The following is a 21,443-nucleotide window of genomic DNA, read 5'->3' as shown; positions in this document are numbered from 1 at the left end:
AAGTTGAAAGCCTTGCAGGTATAATGCATTATCCAGAATGAAGTCATTTAGCCAGGTTTCTATGAAGCACAGTACAGAAGAAAATGAAAATTCCTTGTGAGTTTCATTGAGAAGTAGCAGTTCATCCATCTTATTGTATAGAGAGCAGATGTTTGCCAGATGTAAACTTGCGAGTGCTGTTCGAAAACCCTGCTGTCTCATCCTAACAAGAGCACCAGCACACTTCCCCCTTTTACGATACCCATGTCTACCTCTGCTGCTGACAGCTGCTGATCCCCCAGCTAGGATCTCCAGAAAATTTCTTAATTGTGAAAAATCCAATGTTAAATTGCACAAAGTGAATTGCCGAATATTCGACAATTCTTCATGAGTATACTTAATTACAGTTTTACACCAAACAATAGGACAAATAAACAAAAACAAAATATTAGAGAGCACTGAACTGAGGCTGCCATTAGCGGCGACATTTTTTTTTTTAAGTTGATGATTCACAAAATTGTACAGGAACTAATGTACATATTTATGCAGCACAATCGGTTATGACTCAAAAGCAAAATGGAGGATGTACAGGTGGAGTATTGTAGAGCAATAACAGATCTTAATAATCTTAATATTACAGTGTTTTTCTCTCATATTTTTGAACAATATCCTAATTTGTTTTCTGGACTTGATAATTTAATTCAGAAATTTCTCTAGCCTACTGAATGAGAGTTTGAACTGCAAATGCTTAAATGGTATTATTAGATTAGCCAAATAACAAGATAAAGGTTCCATTATCAAATGAACTCTATTACATTGCTCATGGTGAAATTTGTAGATCAAAATGATTGGTGTTAAAATGCAACAGAAACCAGCAAAATAACCAACTGTTGGAAACATTACATGAAATGCACTTGAGCATTGTCAAGTGTAATGAAAGGGCATACAAATGTTCTGACCTAATATATTACTTATGGTAAAAAACTGTCATATTTGTAAAGTGTATCAAAAATAGCACTAAAGACTCAATGATATCCAGTGATGATGAAGGCTTCTCTCCATTTAAAGATCATATGCATACAGCCTTACCCAAATGCATCTAATTAAATTTTTGTTCCTTATGTTCATTTCATTTTGGTGCTGTTATTACAGCATTGGTGCTCTTCAAGTAGAAAAAAAAGTATGCAGAAAAACTTTCACCGTACAGATGATATGATTCATCTTTACTCAACGTGTGGGGAAAGTGACACTTACTGACCAATGTGGCAACCATGTTGGGGTCAGAAAAGCAGAGAAGAGATTTCCAAGAAAATGAAGTCTGAACTACAATGTCTGTCTCTAATATACAACTGCTGCCCACAACTACTTGCTAGAAAGGCAAAGATGCACAATAGAAACTGTGATGATTGGGGAGAGATGGGCAAAGGCTGCCAGCCTAGTCAAATAGAATTTGATATATAATTCTGGCATTTGTAAATAAATGTAAAATACAGGTATGTTTTCTTGAGTGTAAAAGAATATTGTGAAATGTGGAACTGCAAAATATGTGACAACATTGCACTCTGCTGGCTCAGTGAAGCATGTTGTGACCCTTTCATGTTAGAATTTGGCTCCAGTGCATCTGGATGAAGGTTTCATGCCCATTGTTTTAAGGCTAAAGTTTATGACCAGAATTTAGATGTGGAATGTGCTTTATTGCTCTGGTTTCTGTTAGAATATACATGTGAAATGACTTATATTGTTGTAAGTTTCTGAGCAGGTGTTAGATTGCTAAATAATGCAGTTTGTGGCCTGAGAACTCCAGACTAAGTGTCAAAAATGACGTAATTTGGGAGGGCCTTAGAGATAGTTTTGTTAGTAATGTTTAAATACTATTTCTCACAAGATACTGGAAGCATTTTGATCTTGGATATCTAACTCAGCACACATGTAAGTTTGTGCCCACTGTGATTTTGTGTAGAAATAGTTAAAGCTAGTAAAGATTAATTACGTATTTTTCTTTGAAATCAGACCTGTCCTACTGTATTATTTTGTGTTTCTGTGTGATCTCTGAACTCTTAGATATCTCTGTGGTGTAGTAGTTTTGTCTTGTGTTTTAATTATTTATTATTAAATAATTTTAAAACCTTCTACCTGTGGCTGGTTTATGTAGAGATAAATTAAGCTCTAGAGTACATTGCAGATTTATAGAGGTTATTGTAATAGGCCACTCTAAAGTAAGTCTTGACTGTTAGTCATACTACCAATGGATAATAATATTGTACAGTAATAATTGGACACCCTTTTAAGGGCCTTTTAGTAGCTGATATTATTAGCTGGGTGGTGGTAGTAATTACTATTGTATGGTCTGAGTAAAGGGGCACAGCTGGAGAATCTGTGTCAGCCTTTCCCAGGAGTGTCTGTGTAGTTGTATAAACTTTTCTCAAAATGTGTGTGTGGTGTGTCACTTACTTGGCAGGGACATGAAGCACTGGTTGGACAGAGAGGATACTGGAGGTTTTAGCTGGCCCAGCTAGGCTGAGACCTGGACTCTATAGCTGTGCCAGTGGGGAGTCTTATTGGTGACCTGGTGAGCAAAGGAGAAACCAGCCCCAGACTGACTGTGATCTCTGTGTGCACTTAAGGGAAATTGTACTTTACTATGTGTATTAGTTATCCTTTCCTCTTCTATGAAACGACCTCCCTGGTGTTAGTGGTGAGGAATGAGGCTCCTTGATTGCTGGGCCAGGCACAGTCATCACAGAAACACACAGAAAAATATAAGACAAACTCAGAAAAGTTTGGCAGTTCACAGAAAATTAGAAAGGTATGCACAGTCCAAAATGTAAGTGCTTGTAGTATATAGGTGAACAATATGGTTCCTAGCATGTTACCTCCCATAGATTATAATTTACCTCCTTATCATGGTAACTCTTTAACTATATTTTTCTTTCTTCCTTCCGTCCTTTCTCATAAATACTAAGTGATAAAACTTGTATACAGAGGCAGTAACTACAGTAGCAATCCAACTTCACATCATTTAGGAGATGACCATGATGATGTGAAGTCAGATTTACAAAGATTTCTATTTATTTGCAGATTATAATACACAAATTAAAAAAAATAAACAATTGAATTCTGAAGAAACAGAAGGGTGAAAACACACACATTTATGACAGCCAGAAGTTACCAAGTAAATTTAACACAACAGCTTTGTGTACATGATATTTAAGCATTCCCATCTGTAAAATAAACATTTATGACACCTTTGCACACCTTCTACCTGACCATCAACTGTTCTCTAGAGTTGTTATAAAATTGCTCCATTTCTCCCTTTCTGTCCCCAGTTCTGTGCCCCAAGGCTGAGACCATTATACTGGCCTGCACACTAGGGCATTTATATATACCCAAGCTGGACAGGGCTACTGAGACCATTTGTATTTCCATACATATCAGTTGCCTGCAGCCTCCATTATATGTTAATGTGTAATGGCAAACTGACATGTGATGACAGCTCTACTCAATCCCTGTTGAAGTGCCAGATAACCCCCCACCCCCACCCCAATTTGGCTCCTTCAGCACATGAGCTACTAGGTCATCTGGATCATAGGTAGCACCCCATCACACTATGCCGTGGGGTCAAGTTTTATGCACTACCTTAATGGGAATCAAAGTTTATATCATAGACTAACTTCCTGTCATTGAAGTTACATATGTTAAACATATAACAGTTTAATTCAGAGGATTAAGATTATAGCTTTTAGTGAGATTTCCCTTGTAGTCCTGGGTTTGATTCCCTCAAAGTCTAGATGTAAAAAATGTGTAACTACGAGATCCCATTCACTCTGAAAAGATGCGTCATTGTGCATTAACACATTATTAAATAAACAAATTGATAATGTAGCCATTAATGACAACAAATATAAGTACTACAGCATGATAGATTACTTCCAAAACTTGTCATAAATGGTTGGATTGGAGTATGCTTTCTGACTAGGTTTACAAAGCTGTTAGCACCAGGCCTTCACAAAATGACTGACCTGCTGTCCAACTACTATACTAATCTATCCCGTTTTATAATTTTTCTTACTACTAGCAAGGTTTGCTGACACAGACTCTCATCTAGCCAGTAAAATGGAAATGGCGTACCACCAGATTGCTAAATTTGCCATTAGTGCCAGGTCTTGGGATTACCACTTGTTCACGCACAATGAGCTAATCTGCCAAGACTTTGATAGCAACATTAGAGTGATGCACATCTTGTTGGCACACAAACCCCTATTCATATCTTCCTGCCCATTTAGTACCGCTATCTCCAAATAGTATATGGTCATGTGTGAATTTGAGTAGAAAAACTTAAATATATGTCATGTTCTGAAATATAAATTTGCTGATAGTGCCTTTGAGCATTACATTCCTCAGATGTGGAATCAGTTCCCTGTCAAGCCCTAAGAGGAAATCTCTCCTACCAAATTCAGGATTCTTACTTAGGAATATTCTCAAATAAGTGGAAATGTGATTGTGACATTATCTAGAAATCTGTTTGGTTCAGCTCACCCTCACATTCACTAGTAGCTTCCAATCTGTTCACCTATAAGCAAAAGGAAAGGCCAAATCCCATTTAGTTTGCCCTTAAATAACTCTATGATATACCTTATCCTCACCTATTTTGTTTCACTTGCGCATGCTTTAAGACTAAGCTTAACCTTTTCATGTTGCAAAAACTATTCTTTGAATTTGCTCCTCTTGTGCATTTTTACTAATTCTACCTTTCCAAATACTGTGCAGTTCTAACATATATACTTGTATGATGATGCTACATATTCATGCACATTGCTTATTATATATACACTAATGTAAGCTGCTTACATACCTAAATTATTGTCAGTACGCTAATGCTGCCAAGTTATAGTATATGCACTAATGTAAGGAGCTTGTATATTTTAAGTTGTGTTCTATATACTCATATAGACTACATCGCTCAGTAGTAAGTCAATCTGCGCAATGCTTTGCTAAAATGTATATGCTTTTATCATCATCTTCTTTTGGCTGTTCCCATTAGGGGTCGCCACAGCGGATCACCTGTTTCCATTTCTTACTGTCCTCTGCATCTTGCTCTGTCACACCAACCATCTGCATGTCCTCTCTCATCACATCCATAAACCTTATCTTAGGCCTTCATCTTTTCCTGTTACCTGGTAGCTTCATCCTTAGCATCTTTTTCCCAATATACTCAGCATCCCTCCTCAGCACATGTCCAAATCAATGTAATCTTGCCTCTCTGGCGTTGTCTCCAAACCTTCCAACCTGGGCTGACCCTCTAATATACTTATTCCTACTCCTGTCCACTCTCATCACACCCAGTGCAAATCTTAACATCTTTAACTCTGCCACATTCAGCTCAAACTCCTGCCTTTTTGTCAATGCCTCTGTCTCCAACCCATATAACATAGCTGGTCTCACTACCCTCTTGTAGACCTTCCCTTTCACTCTTACAGGTACTCGTCTGTCACAAATCACTCCTGACACTCTTCTCCACCCACTCCATCCTGCCTGTACTCTCTTCTTCACCTCTCTTCCACACTCACCGTTACTCTGAACTATTGATCCCAAGTATTTAAACTCATCCACCTTCACCACCTCTACTCCTTGCATCCTCACCATTCCTCTATCCTCCCTCTCATTCACACACATATATTCTGTCTTAGTCCTGCTGACCTTCATTCCTCTTCTCTCTAGAGCATATCTCCATCTCTCCAGGGTGTCCTCCACCTGTTCCCTACTCTTACACTATGTCATCTGCAAACATCATAGTCCATGGGGACTCCTGTCTGATCTCGTCTGTCAACCTGTCCATCACCATTGCAAATAAGAAAGGGCTCAGAGATGATCCTTGATGTAACCCCACCACCACCTTAAATGCATTCATCACTCCCACCACAGACCCCACCGCTGTCACACTACCCTCGTACATATCCTGTACCACTCTTACATACTTCTCTGACACTCCTGACTTCCTCATACAATACCACAACTCCTCTCTAGGCACCCTGTCATATGCTTTGTCTAAGTCTACAAAAACACAATGCAACTCCTTCTGACATTCTCTGTACTTCTCCAGCAACACTCTCGGAGCAAACATTGCATCTGTAGTGCTCATTCCTGGCATGAAACCATACTGCTGTTCACTAATCATCACTTCCCTTCTTAACCTAGCTTCCACTACTCTTTCCCATAACTTCATGCTGTGACTGATCAATTTAATCCCTCTGTAGTTACTACAGCTCTGCACATCACCCTTATTCTTAAAAATCGGTACCAAAACACTTTTTCTCCATTCCTCAGGCATCCATAATGGCACTATATTACTATATTTTGTTTGCTGCTTGTTTCTAGGTGCTCACATATATGGTTTGTATTTTATTATAAGTGTTGTAGAGTTTCTGTGTAACTAACACATATACTATACTATAATGGCACCTATTTTCCCCACCTGTCCAGTAAATATGGATTCTACCCAGATAAATGGCTTACATAACAAGACATAAACAAATATGTACATCTAGTATAAATTGAAACATTTATTTATTTTATTTATTTACATTTTGGCTGCAAAGTGCAATAGAAGTAATTTTTTAAGTTAGTGTTTGTACTTTGGAGTGTTGAACATTTGTTTGCTGATCTGCTGTCAAAGATCCCTCAGGCTTCAGACATTAAGGATGCTTTTTGCACTCATCCAGCAACTCATGCATAGACCCATTTTCTGAAACTGTTGAGATATTTTTTATGTATTCAGGGAAATGCTTCTCCAATCTTTGGTGCAACCTTCATTGTCACGTCTTGTGAACTGTGTATGTCCAATTTAGCCTCCATTTTATATTGTTGGGAAATAAATATTCAGTACAAGGATTGTTTAATTTGAAGCACTGAGCATTAGCTGAGCATCATTTGTTATACTTTGAACCGTATCTCTTTGTGTAGTTTTTATTCCCACTGCCTGTGAATCGTCAGCTTTCCCATAGTTGATAGGCATATTATACCTCCCTCCAACCCCAGGCACAGGATGCCTTCATTCAGGCAGCCGTAGGTGGTTTTATTTATTTATTTTTATTTTATTTTATTTTACATTTGTTAACTGGGTTAGTCTGGCTGAGCTTTGGCTCATTTTCAGCAGAGACCTGGGGAGAAAAGCTCCTCAGGACTAGAAAACAATTTATTAAATTTTAGTAACATAGCAGTAACAATCAGCTATAGGATCTTACAAGCAGAGACCTGGAGAGGAAAAAAACTCCTCAGGCAATTCAATTATACAGAGTATTAACAATTGGCAGACAAGTATGTGAGTTGTTACAAACAAGGTTTTAAGCAATTAGCACAAGAAAATGTGACTGGTTACAATATCACTTAAGCTGCTTAGAGCAAAATAAGTTAATAGTTAGGCAGATGCTTATTTAAAGTGGGTCGGATCTAGTTGTATGGGAGTTTGGAAACAAGAAAGGAAAGTAAGAATGGCTAGTAGGAGATGTAGGGGAGGTAGAGTACAGGAGACAGACTAGACAAGTAGGTTGTTGTGAGACTGTAAGAATTAAGAGTGGTTGGAGATAGAGGAAGGGAAGAGGTAGAAGAGGCAGGGGAATAGTGTTAGATACATTAAGAGTGAGGTGGTGATATAGGAGAAAGGATAGTGGTTTCAGGGTGGTTGGCTACAGTGGCAAGACCACTTTGTTTTTAGGTATTTTCTTGTGGCTAATTTGAAACCTTTGCTATGCTGGAGGGATTTTATTTCCAAGGGGAGTTGGTTCCAGGATGTAGCTGGGTTATAGTTATAGACAAGGCAGCCTATTTTGGTTTTGGGTTTGTAGATGTCTAATAATTCGTAATTTTAGCTGTGTAGCGTCCTAGCGGGGGAATATTTGGATATGATAGTGGAGAGGCTGGGGCAGAAAGAGGGTAGATAGAAGATAGAGTGGATGATTTGTAGTTGATATAGTTGGAGCAGCTGAGGGAATTCTAGCCAGTCTAGTTGCTGTAGTGCTAGGCAGTGGTGTGACTTGTAGGTTTGGTTAGCTGCAAATCTGGCGATCTTATTATAGGTAGTTTCAAGCTTGGAAATAAGTGTAGAATTTAGGTTTGTGAATATGTGGCAGCTGTACAGGAGTGTTGGGAGAAATAAAGCCTGGGAGAGAGTTATTCGGGCAGTGTTAGTTAAGTATTTCTTGCTTGTGATGGCTGATGTCCCCTCTCCCATGCAGCTGAAATGAGAGTACTCACTTTTGCAAACTTTAGCTGTGACTTCACTGCAAAGTGATTTGCATGCTCCCACACATACATCACCCCCCTGCTCCAGAAGAATACTGCCTGTAGCAGAAGCTAACATAGTCAAACACATTTCCTGTGCATACGTTATGTGCTGTACTCCTGCTTCACCACAAGGATCTGTATCACTGCAGACCAGACCACCTCTCTCCTAAGGGAAAACCTGTCCCTGCCATTCATTATCACCCTCCTTGGATGGCTTCTTCAGTACTTTGGCTGCTAATCAAATGTTTTTTTTTTTTTTGTTATGGTTAGGGATTGTCTACAGTATGCCATGGAGTTGATTTTCTCTTACCTTCCTTAACTGCAACAGCTTTTTTTGTGAATTTCTTTCAGCATCTATGTTTTATATATATATATATATATATATATATATATATATATATATATATATATATATAGTCTAGTATTCATGTTTTACACTGTAACTTTACTGATCCCTTGATTAGGCTTTTATGAACCAGTTTTTCAAGATACACTGTTCTGAACAGAAAATTCATCTTTAACAGTAGCATAATATGAAAGGAACTTTCTTATTCCTTCATAACAATGGAAGGGAATGTCTAACCCTGTATACAGGTCCTTCTTCAGACTCCCTACTGAAATCTTGTCAGAGATTCCCATGCTTCTGTAATGTCTTGCTGCACAGTAACGTCCTTCAACATACTAAGACTCTTGCATCTCACAGTTCCCTCCACTTTAAGTATATGAATCAAGAACACTGTAGGGCTTTGCATTTTGTTTCTCACTCTATCATTTGCACACCTTGCCAAAAATGTTGCCCTTTTTTGGTTATCTTGTACAAAACTTATCTTTGAGCAAGCAGTTATTAACTTAATACAAAAATTTGCTGCAGCAAAAACATGATGGTCTTTGGATAGATTTAATAACTGCTTTGTTAGTAGTATATTCAGCATATTCTAGCCCATATCATCTCAGGAAAGCTGAGAGATATACTTTCACCAGTGTGTCCAGGTATGCCCCAGGATCTCCGTTTGGTGGGTCACGCTTGTAATTCCTCCAGTTGGAGACATCAAGGGGTCATCACAAGGTCCCCTAACGACCTCAGCTGACATCTCTTAGTGTGGATCGACAGTCTTTTTTTCTCTGTCACGCAGTAAGCCCAGCTACTTTGCAATGAAATTTAATTTTTTGTTGAAGTTACCATGAAGGGACACAAGTCAGCCCACAAACCACAGACAAAACAAGTAATCTAACAGCCCTCATGTCTATGGTGCATGAAGACACTGGAAAAATTACAAAGCATAGCAAAGAACGGTGTTAGATCCATGAGAATATCAAAGACATGGAGCTTTGGTAGCGCTGAAACAACTTACAGCTACTGCACTAGTATAGATGGGCAATGTGTGCCATTTCAGAGTCATTAATCTGAGTCCATCACAACCTTTTATAATTGAAAAGGCATATAGAGCCACTCTTTACTGTCATCCTGTAGAGTCACCCACTTAGACAGATTGAAAGAGGGTCATCAGTTCAGCTAGAATAGGATGCCAATTGCTGCTGTATGGTCAGCACCTATGGCTTCATCAAGAATTTACCCCAGTGGTAGTAAAAACCCAAAAGTATATGCTACTATGAAGTCCATGTGCCAAAAATGGGATAACAACACTCTTTAAATATTTTGTGGACTAAATAGTAAAACGCCAAGGTAGAAGCTACATTATCTCCATAAATAAAGCTCTGTAATTCCAGAAAGATAAATTACTGACCAACAAGGTTCCACATGAAGCTGTCCCCAAGACATAATACAGAGGTGCATGTAGGTTCTAGAGAGAACCAGAAATGTAACAAGTCAGGAAAAATCCATAGTCATTCAACAATCCTTTTCTTCAAATCATCAGCAAAGCCCAGACAAGGGAAATATAGTTGAGAAAGTGAGCACTAGTGCTGATGAAAGGCTGGGGAATACTATAAGTTGTCATCGCTTCACGTGTGATTTGTTGATGTACAATAAATACGAACTATTTCCTGAAAAAGAAAACAAAGACAGCTATAATTGTTGAAGGGATCTGAGACAAGCAACATGCTGGATGCAGCAAAACTACAAATGACATCAGTAGACATAAAATAAATATAATAAATCTAAAAAAAAAGGGGATTTTTTAAAAAAAAAAAAAAAAAAAAAAATTTTTTTTTTTTACTGAAATAATTTATTTTATTGTACCTTGATGTGGGGGGGGGTTCTCTTTTTTTGCTTAAGCAACAAGTTTTGAGATAAAGTTGACAAGTTCTCATCAGAGAACATATTTCCATTTTCTCTTCTTTGTCATGGTTTTGACCGTTGTGGGTAATGCTCAGGTCATAGACAAAATGGTTTAGTTTTAGTCTTCCTTACTGAAAGGCTGGCACTTTTGATAAAGGTAATATGTGTCTTAATGTTAGGGATTTTAATTACACTACAAGAAGAAAACCTTTTGAACAATGGTTGAAATAATAGAAAGTTAATATTATCTGATTTTAAGAATGTAGTGCCAAAGAAGTTAAGCATAATTAAAAGGCAGTCTGGGGAAGGAGACTGGGCTTGTATTTTGTGCAATAAAGCCAGTGTTGGAATGACTGTGTTAAGGTGTTAAGGCTAGTTTAGGTTGGAGGAAGGTTTAGTATAATTAAATAAAAAGGCAGAATACTTAGGGCTAGAATGAATACCTTCACTAATCCTGTAACCAAAGATAATGCACATAGTCTGGCAGCTGGCACACATGGTTAAAGCTGTGAGCTGTAGATTCAGAGGTACAGAGTTTGACTCCCTCAATCATTATTTGCTTGCTCTGTGACTTTGAGCAAGTCATAAACAGTGCTTGGGAGGCAACTTGAAATTTCAGCTTGGCTTGTCAATGGTCCCCAGGACTGCAAGTCTGTCAACTACCTATATGGTCATAATAGTAATAGTTCTCATCTACTTGGGATTATTTTTCATCAATATGTCATCACATTTATTGATTTCAGTTGACTTTAATGTATCTGTAAAATCTATTGCATGTAGACTGAAACTGAACATATAGAAGCATATTAAATCACAGAATATTATTAATGAGACTAGAGGAATTATATTTGTAAAGTACTGGGAACACATTTTATCCAGATTTTATTTTTATTTATTTATTTATTTAACATTTGTTGACCGGGATGTCGCCTGTTTTCAGTGGAGGCCCGGGGAGAAATGCTCCAGATGAAAAATATCACAGCTTTATCTCCCTTCAGTGTCAAATATCAAGCCACATTGATTACTGGCTTGTTTCAGGTATCTTAGTTCACCATGTACAGGAAGCAAATAATATCACTTGTCCTAAAATGGATCATAAAGCATTCACATTTATGTTACTCATGGAGAGGACAGGCACTTCCCAGAATCATTGGTGTATGGACCTGCTGATATTATCGTACCCATACATAATGAAAAGAACCTGCAAAGGAGTTCACAAATTCACTTTCTCAGTTAAAATCAGGTGGGATTCTCTACAAATGGAATTGCAGAGCTTATGCAGTTGGGCTAAGGGCTAGCCACCCGGTAGTATAAACCTTGGCTCTAGATGATTGTTATTGTTGAAGTGACACCTCGACCCCATGTGGAAAAATGGGAATAGGGTTTGAGGATGGATGGATGGATGTAGTTGGGTTAATCTCCAAATGCTGGATGCTATGAATTATTCAACTTTTAAGTTAAAAAAGGGAGCTGGAAAGTTTAAGCATGAAGTGAATCAGCACTAATTCAAGGACTTATCCAAAGTGCATGAGCACAACAAGAAAAGCACAGTTATATTAAGCAAACTTATTATAATAGCAGATGTTTCAATGGTCACGGTTGTAGTAGACCAAGCTATATGGGTTATATCCTGCCAAGGATATAACAGCTGTCCAGCTTCCAAAGCTTCAGGGCACCTTCCACACAGCAAAATCATTAGTCAGCTCAAATTTAGCTGTCTGAAAAGATAGGCTTGGGCACCGAGCCCATTAGAACGTTCATGCCAAAATATATTTGTCCACACCCTGGCTAAAAGTATGCTCAAAAAAATTAAGGAGGATGGAGAGTGGGAGGGAGCAGCTATTGTGGCAGGGATTGTTTGAACATTAACTGTTATAGTACATTTGCTTACACAACTGTACTCTGCTCATCATATTAATCACTGCTGCAGTAGCCTAAGCTATATGGGTAGATTACCTTAACGAACTACATTTGGGATATGGAAGGAGAAAGGAGCCCTTGGAGAATATTCCTAGCAAAGCCTGATCTGGACCTAGAAAGGGAATCAAGCTTGTAATGCTTTGTTAAAGTATGTACAGAGGACCAAGTTGCTGTTTCTAGAATAATTCTAGAATCCAAACCTTTCCAAAAAGCCATAGATAAATTCAAGGCCCTGGTAGAGTGAGCCTTGACCTTGTCTGGAACAGTTTTATTGTTGTTAGAATAACAAAAGGTAATTGACTGAGACAACCATTTGGAAATAGTCTCTTCTGACACACAGACTGTCCTCCCTTCTTACATTAACAAGAAATGAAAAACTTATCAGAAGCTCTAAAATATTTTGTTCTGTCAAAATAGCACCTGAGTTGTCTGTAGACATTCAAGGTATAGAGTATCCTTTCTCACTCATTTTTGGGTTAAAGAAAGAAGACAAGGAAATTGGTAATTTGGCTTAAAGTAAACTTGGATATCACTTTAGGCATACAAGAATGAAACCTTTTTTCTGTAGAAAATGAGATCGGGTTGACTCATCATAGAGCTTGCAACATAGATATTCTTCTTACTGAGGTCAGAACAATCAGTAAAACAGTTTTGCATGTTAAGGCCCTCAAGTTAGCTGATGTGCTGGTTCAAAGGGAGCAAGTGTTAGCTTCTCTAACTTAAAATTAAGATCCCAAGAAGGAGCTACCAGTTTTCTTAGTTCTGTTATGCAAAACCCCTTTCAAAAACATTTTGACATGAGACTGTATTGAAAGAGGGGATTCATGGACATACATGCTGAAATAGACAAATGAGCCTTGATGGATGAGTAAGAAAAGCTATAGTACAGTAACTCACACAAATTTTGTAAAACTACAGAAAAAAAACTAGCCCTGTATTGGTGCTGGTTTTGTTGTTGGCATCAACTATAAAACCTTTTCCATTTGCTAATATACGATTTTCTAGCAGCAGGCTTTCTTGCCTTCATTAATACCTGCTGCACATCTTCAGTAAACAGCTGACTAAAGGGGATTAAGACCCTATCATCCAGGTGATCAAGTGAAGTTGATTGGGGTCAGGGTGCATCAAACAGTTCTGATCTTGTGTGAGTAGATCCATTCTGTGAGGGAGCTGAGGGAATTGCTCCTGGCCATTTCAAAATGAAGGGAGAACCACTGCTGCCTGAGCTAGAAGAGAGTCACCACAATGATCTCGGGGGATTCTTCTGAATCTTTGGAAGTCTCCTGGCTATTAGTGGAAAGGGTAGATAGGCATACAGGAACATTACTATCCAAGGAAAAGAAAATGCAACTGTCTGACAGGCCTTCTTGCATTGACTCCTGGATCAGAATTTTGCCAGTTAATTGTTCAGACAGGAGGCAAAGAGGTCTACTTGAGGAACTCCCCATATATTTATCAAATCTTGGAAGACCCCTGTAGAGCACAGTGTGTATGTGTCTTTAAGAAGCATAGCAAGTGATGAACATGCACATATAAACACCTGGCACATGTTGTACCTAGTGCCATTTCGAAAGTGAAGCCAGAGAGTAAGCATGTAAGAATGTATATACTTAGTTTGTGTATAAGTTACCTAAGCTGAAGTTAATAGCTATAATCATAATGTGTTTGTACATAATAAAACTGCTTGAACAGAACCCATGATGGCTCATCTATTATATAGAGTCAAGATGAGCTACATGGTGTCAGAACTGGGATTCCAGAGATTGATATTTGGAGACACGAGGTGCAGAGATAACAGTGAAGGTAAACTAAGAGAAATGAGCAATAAAAGAGCCAGAAAAGAACCAAAGGTAATGAAAACATGCACAAACAGTTTACATTATAAAAGAGACAAAATGGAGTATTAGAAGGGCACAAACCACATTATTAAACAAGTGAGAGGCACAGTAGGTTTATTAATTAAGCAAAACATTTAAGATTAAGATATTTGATGAAAAGAACATGTTTAAAGCAAAACAAGTATGTGTAATGTGAAACAAATGTGTTTAAAGCAAAACAGGCACATTTAGAGTAAAACGAGCACAAGAAAAGTACAATGGGCATGAAAAGCGATTAAATGAACAAAACAAATATAACAAGGGTAAAAAAGGGCACATTAAGCATAAATAAAGCAAGGCGACTGCATGTTTTTTGGTAAAGTGCTGTGTTTTGGCATAACTATGACGTTGTATTGTATCAAGAACATAACTAGAGTTATTCGAAGTATCTCAAAGTGTGTAAAAATGCTTACAGTGTACTTATTATTCTGCATTTATTCTGAATAGTTTGTGTGCAAAGTGCAACTGTTTTGTAAATTGCAGTCAAATCCAGCCATTTAGAAAAGTTGCTTGTGCCGAGTGTATTTATTTCCAAAGTGCCAACATTACAAAGTGTTTCTTGCACTGTAAAGAATTATCTAGCAAAGTGCTGCCATTTTGGGGAAGTTTCAGTGTGCTATGTACTGTCTATTCGCAAAGTGCAGTTACTTCCAAATGTGTCTTCTTATGATCTTCTTCTGCCCTATTCATTTGCACAGTTCAGTTATTTGAAATGTTTCTTAAACTGATGCTAAATGACTTTTGCTGTACAACAATTTCGAAAGTGCTAAAGCGCCCAAAAAGCTTATTTTGCAAAATTCAGTCATTCAGAGGCTCATTGTGCCATAGGGCAAAGTTACAAGTATGAGCATAAATTTCTGGCATATGTATATGTGTGTGTATTCATGCATATTTTTAAAAATCCTTCACTGGTATGTGTTAATATGGTAGATGGATTTCGAAAGCCCTCACCACTTGTACTTGATCAGAATATTGCAGGGAATTTGACAATATTTTAGCAAGAGTATGATATTTTTATACAAGCAGCTTATTCTGACAAAGATGCATGCACCAGGGCATTAATTTTGCTAAATCTAGCTGGGTCAAAGGCCATTGAAAGAGAGTGTTCGTTTGTGTATGCACCATCAGTATATGAGGGAGAAGGTGAAAATCATCATATTATTGTACAGGCTGAATCAAGGGAAGACCCTGAGTGTTTGAAGTGCAAGATCAGGGAAATGTGCAATCCCCAGACAAATATTATATTAGAGAGGCATTTGTTCTACACAAGAGATCAGAAACCAGGGGAAACTTATGCAGCTTATATTAATGACCTGAGAAACAAGGCTATAATGTGTTGGTTTGGTGACTTAAAAGATGAGTTGATAAAGGACAGCCTTGTGTGTGGTATTAATAGTGAGTAAAGTCACTGAGATTTGTCAGATCCATGAAGTTACCGAAGGCACATAAGTATGCTTTCTAATGACAAAAGTGTGATTTCAGCAGGCTCCACAGCAAATGTAGACAGCATGCAACACATGGCAAACAGAAGCAGGCCTAAATACATGGCAGCCACAGCCCCTGCTGGTTTTCCAGGGAAACTACGTTGTTTTCCAACAAGTCCTATGAAAGGAACATGCTCAGTGCCGTACAAGCATGAGTTAGCAAAACCCAAATCTAGCTTTATTGTTAACTGTCGCAATTGTGGTGCAAATCATGAGTCTAAAATAGAAAAATGCTTAGCACTTGGTCAGCAATAAAACCACAACAGGCACCCAAAGAGGAAGAAGGTAATAACAAAACACGAGCCTGTAGGTGTAAGCAGCAGCAGGTTTAATCGCATAAATGCCACACAATACAAAGCGTTTTCGTCCACCAGACTTAGAATGAAGACTGTGCCTGCTTATATACCCCTCCCAATCTAATTAGTAGTTAAAACAATTGTTTAATTGACACCAATTAAATCCTGTAACTAAAATATTCATGACAACCTACCAACTTTCCACAAATACAGATGAAAGTAGATAAAAACATGCACATTTTTTAAAAGAACTTTATATATATATATATATATATAAAACCATCACAATGTGTTGGACAGATAAATAAACTTGAATCAAAACCAACAAAAAGAACTTGCAAAACATTATATATACTTATTTTATAGTTTTGCAGCTCTCATTTTTAAAATAGGGGCAATGGATATGTATTCATTCAGCCCTGGGAATCTATTGGCTTCCAATAACAACTGCCCAAATATTTCTCTCACCTCTATCCTATTTTCCCCCCTCACATCACATTGCACCTTCTCTACAACAAAGAAGCCCCATTTTGCTTGTGGGACATGTCAGTGTGTGTTTAAACAAGGCATTTATATATATCTTCAACTCTAATATATATAAATGCTCATAAATCCTCCTTTTGAGTGTGTGTAGTTTTCCCAATGTAAAATGCACCACAGGTTTTACATAGGGCCAAATAAATCAAGCCTTCACAATTACAGTTGGAAAAACTACTACTCTGAATCTGATGGTCTCTTGACAGGAAGTATACAGAATCCTGTCTAAGTATATATGGGCATTGGGCACATGCCCCACATTTGTAGGTTCCCAATTTCTTACATGAAACAATAGAACCATTATACTCCAGCAAATCCTTGAGGTTCCTGCCTTTTTTATATGTAAATCCTAGGGTGTTGGTAAACAAAACATTCAACTCTGAATAACACCTAAACCTGCTCCAGTGTTGAGTAATAATGTTTTTAACCCTAGAGGTATTCTGATTAGAAAACATCACATAGTTACCCCCAAGGTTTCTTGATTTCATCCCTGGTAACATCACCCCTAGTTGTTGTGTGGTACTCTGCACATTTATTGGTACTATCACACTGGTATCTCCTGTTCCCAAAATAGGGGCAAACCTATCCTTTCTCCCATGCTTTACTTCCTCCAAAACCTCAGCAATTAAATAGTTAGGATACTTCCTAGATATAAACATTTCTTTGACTCTCTGACTTAGTCCAAAGAGGTCATCCTACAACCACGGACAAATTGTCCCTTGATAATACTTCTTCTGTTTCGGATGGGAACTAGTGAAATATAGGTACGAGTTTGAAAATGTTTCCTTTCTATATACATTACATGTAAACTGCTGCCCTAGAATAGTGACGTCCAGAAAGTTCATATAGTCATGTGTGTGTGTGTGTGTGTGTAAATTTCAAGAAATTAGTGGTATGGTTTATATAGTCTATGAATTCTGTTAACTTTTCCATACTACCTATAAATATAAATATCATCCATATATGTATATATACCCAATATTGTGCATAGACTGGAACACAAACTTCTCTTCCCAAACCATGAGCACAATGCTGGCATAAGTAGGGGCACAACTTCATTCTTTCATTTTACATCTGAGGAAGTCTGGTGGACGAAAACGCTTTGTATTGTGTGGCGTTTATGTGATTAAACCTGCTGCTGCTTACACCTACATGCTCGTGTTTTATTATTACCTTCTGCCTCTTTGGGTGCCTGTTGTGGTTTTATTGGTTCCTGGTTCTGTGGCATCCTTTCCTTGGAGTTTTTGGATTACTTGGTCAGCAATATCACAGGTGTAAAAGAAATGGAACAATTTTCAAAGGTTTTTCAAATCAAGTAAATCTTGCACATTTACAAAGAAACCTGAAGAAGCGTACCAGTTTGGTGCGTGAAAGCGCTAGTTCTTTTATCAATAAAAAACATTTCATCTACAACTTCATGGTGGTTCCTCAATATCTTGTATTCAACATTTACAAAGAGAGGTCACTCAAAAAAGCAAACTGATCAAGTAGAATTGGAGTAGTCTACTTTCTATGTAGATAGTGTATCAGTAATTGGTGAAAGGGTTGATGCAGTGAACTTATTGGCAAGGAATGGAGTGTTTTGTATTGTCCAGATTAATGTTAAATCCACTGAGCTCAAATTAGACACTGGTTCAAAGTATAATGTTATATCACAGACACATTTGCTAAGGTGAGAACTAATGAGCAACTCAATGTGGCTAGCAGTGCAAAACCTGTTGCTCATGGAGGTGAAGAAATTCAAGCAGAAGGCTCAGTAATACTTTTATGTTATTTGACCAGGAACTGTTACAACTTGTTATTCTATGTAGTTCGAAGACCTGTGCAGTCATTATTAGGTCTCAGAGACAGTTTGAAAATGAATCTACTTTCTTTTACCAAAGAAGTTCATCATATAAGCGCATATCATAGTTCCAATTTTTCTGAAGCCATTTTCTCAGAATATGTCAATATTTTTGATGACAATTGGTAAACTTCCAGTTGTGTATTCTATGAAGTTAGACCCAGAGGTCAGTCCAGTAGTCTGACCAGCAAGAAGAGTTCCAATAGCTACACAAGATAAAGTCAAAGCTCAGTTGGATAAAATGGTACAGCAGGGTGTAATTTGTCCAACTGAATGGGTGTTTTCAATGACAGCAGCCCACAAGAAAGGCTCAGACAAAATCAGATATGTATTTACCCAAGAGATTTGAACAAAGAATTAAAGAGACCGCATCATCCAATGCATATAGTCAAAGAGGCTGCAACCCTAATATCGAATGCCACTGTTTTTTCTGTCTTAGATGCAAAAGGTTCATTTTGGCAAGTGATGCTTGATCTCAAATCCTCCTTACTGACCACTTTTGATACTCCATTTGGCAGATATAGATTCCTAAGGATGCCATTTGGAATTAATTCTACAAGTGCAGTTTTTTTTGGTTATCCTTGTGCCATAATAGTAGATGATTTATTGGTTGGAGGCAATGGTGAAGCAGAGCATGAAAGAAACCTTAAATGAGTTCTAGACAGAGCACATGACGTGAACTTAAAGCTCAATCCTCTAAAGTGCAAATTCAGACTACCAGAAGTTACGTATGTAGGTCACTTATTTACCAGCACTGGCTTAAGACCAGACTTGTCCAAGCAAACAGCTATTCTTGAGATGTCAGCACCAGATAATATTCAAGTTCTACAACATTTTCTAGGCATGGTCAACTATCTATGCAAGTTTATACAGACTTTAGTGATTTGACAGCACCTTTAAGAGAGCTGACATGAAAAATATTACATGGTCTTGGTTGGAACAGCACCAGAAGGCATTTGAAGACCTTAAGCAGAAAAATGCCACCCCCATCTATATTACAATTCTATGATGTCAATAAACCAGTCACTCTTTCCTGTGATGCTTCAAAATTTGGTCTTGGCGCAGTTATTCTTCAGGAAGGCAGACCAGTATCCTTTGCATCTAGAACACTTACCCAAACTGAGATGCAGTATGCTCAAATTGAGAAAGATCTTTGGCCAATAGCATTTGCATGTTCCAACTTTCATGATTATATCTATGGTTGAGCTTTTCAAATTGAAACTGATCACCAACCTCTAGTTACCATTCTAAAGAAGTCTATACATTCCACTCCAGCAAGATTACAAAGAATGATACTCAAACTGTAAAAGTACAACTTCAAAATGGTCTATACAAAAGGCAAACACCTTTATCTGACTGATACCTTATCCAGATCATCCAGAAATACAACGGAACAGCTTAACACAGAGAATTTTGACTTTGACGTAATGGCAATGCATAATGTTTCTACCACGAGACTTGATGAGCTGAGAGATCATAGAAAGACTGATCCAGTTTTGCAAAAGCTCAACCACTACATTAATGTTGTTTGGCCATCAAAGCAATCTAGTGTACCACCTGAAATGCAAACTTATTTTCCTTACAGAGATGAGATGTTGATGGAAGATTATTTTCAAAGGTTCTAAAATTGTTATTCCTGCTTCCATACAACATGAATATATCCAGATTTTGCATCATGGTCACCCAGGATTTGACTCTACCTAAAGAAGGGCGAGAGGAGAACTAGTATTTTGACCTTCACTAGTGAAAGACATTGATAAAGTGCTTTCTTCTTGTTCAGTATGCAATAGTACTAAACCAGATTTACAAAGAGAACCACTTCATCTAAGTCAAGTTCCTGAACTAACTTGGTCAACAGTTGCCACTGACATATTCGAGTGGAACAATCAGCATTATTTAGTATTGGTAGACATTTATTCGGACTGGTTTGAGATTGACTTACTACCTAATCTAACGTCCACTGGTATCACCAAGTTGAAACATCATTTCTCAGTCTATGGTAGTCCCCACAGAGTTATTTCTAACAATGGTATCCAATTTACCAGTCAGTTATTTCAGAAATTTGCACAAGAATGGGACTTCGTACATGTTACTAGTAGTCCAGAATATCCACAGTCAAATGGACTAGCTAAACGTGCAGTGCAGAGTGCAAAGCAATTAACGGAAAGGTCAAAGCATAACAATACCGATATCTTTTTGAATCTACTTAATCTCAGAAACATATCCCGTGACGATATACTTGGGTCGCCTGCTCAGAGACTTCTATCCATGCAAACCAGAACAACATTGCTTATTAGTTCCAGTTTATTGAGACCTAAAGCTAAAAACAGCAGAACAATCAGAGCCCAATTGCTCAAGAAGTGCTCTATGCAGAAGTCCAGCTATGACAAATTGAGCAGATTTCTTCATCCATTGAAAATAGGAGAGACAGTGAGGATACAAACGGCAAAAGGTTTCAACTGGATTGGACAGATAACAGGTGTTTATACTGAGCAAAGGTCCTACCTTGTAGATTCTGAGGGAGTGGAGTAGAGGAAGAATCACAGACACCTCTTTCCTGTACTGAAATTCTTACCGCAACGTATAGACTTTACATTTCAGAATCACTCAGACATTGTTTCTGTTCCAAAACGTCGTACCATATGATTCCAGTCCAAAAAATATTTCTGACACTCCAAAGGTTGAACACTCTAATGAAATTAGTCCAGTTGCTAAGCCTGAATCCCAGTTTTACATTACACAATTTGGTCTCATGTCAAGACCAGGTATGAGATACATGGCAACTTGGCCATAACTGTATATACGTACATAGTTTTGTATAATGCATGACAAAAATACATTTGTGCCACTTGCAAGTTAATTGATATCCTCTGTATCACATTTTTTAAAAAGAGGGAGGATGTAGAGTACAGTGTGTATCTGTCTTTAAGAAGCATAGCAAGTGATGAATGTGCACATATAAGTACCAGGCACGTGTTGTACCTAGTG

The 21,443-nt window shown here is 37.8% G+C and overlaps 1 protein-coding gene across 1 annotated transcript in view; it reads left to right on the top strand.

Moving 5' to 3' along the window:
• The window catches only part of FAM107A (family with sequence similarity 107 member A), a 1,773,139-nt gene that overhangs the window by 859,024 nt on the left and 892,672 nt on the right, over positions 1-21,443 (top strand). The gene's annotated exons all lie outside the window — the stretch shown is intronic.

The sequence above is a fragment of the Protopterus annectens genome, chromosome 7.part1 (genome assembly GCF_019279795.1).
Source record: "Protopterus annectens isolate FY-2018-M chromosome 7.part1, PAN1.0, whole genome shotgun sequence".
Lineage (NCBI taxonomy): Eukaryota > Metazoa > Chordata > Ceratodontiformes > Protopteridae > Protopterus > Protopterus annectens.
The sequence above is the reverse complement of the archived record's forward strand: the minus strand, read 5'-3'. Positions and strand labels throughout refer to the sequence as shown.